At 47.3% G+C, this 351-nt stretch overlaps 1 protein-coding gene across 1 annotated transcript in view; it reads right to left on the bottom strand.

The window, feature by feature from the left end:
* The window catches only part of LOC119593500 (neuronal acetylcholine receptor subunit alpha-7-like), a 113,209-nt gene that overhangs the window by 72,045 nt on the left and 40,813 nt on the right, over positions 1 to 351 (bottom strand). The window lies entirely within an intron of this gene.

The raw sequence follows: 351 nt of genomic DNA, 5'->3' as shown, positions 1-351 counted from the left end.
ATCTAGCTTTGAGTTTTTCGTCCCCCTCAGTACTCCAAGTATGAAATGACCTTCACTTTTGTATTTTGAGAGAACCCGTTGCCATGTACAATACTGAGGTAGACGTTTCCCGCCAGTAAGCAGTCATGGCAACAGAGGAAAGGGGGGGAAAAGGAGAAGGAGTTGGCGGCTTAATTTTTTTTTCATATTTTTTCTTTGCTCTTTTTTGGAAAGGGGGTTGGGTGGAAATGTGTTTTCAAGAGGGTATCAGGGTAGGGATGGGGTGTGTTTTGTTTGTAGGAGGTGGTGGTTCGTGGGGTAGAGGGGGGGGGGGCAGAGGGGAGTGGTGTGTGTGGTTTGGGTGTATAAGCA

The sequence above is a fragment of the Penaeus monodon genome, chromosome 32 (genome assembly GCF_015228065.2).
Source record: "Penaeus monodon isolate SGIC_2016 chromosome 32, NSTDA_Pmon_1, whole genome shotgun sequence".
Taxonomy (NCBI): Eukaryota; Metazoa; Arthropoda; class Malacostraca; order Decapoda; family Penaeidae; genus Penaeus; species Penaeus monodon.
This window is presented reverse-complemented; position numbering and strand designations above follow the sequence as displayed.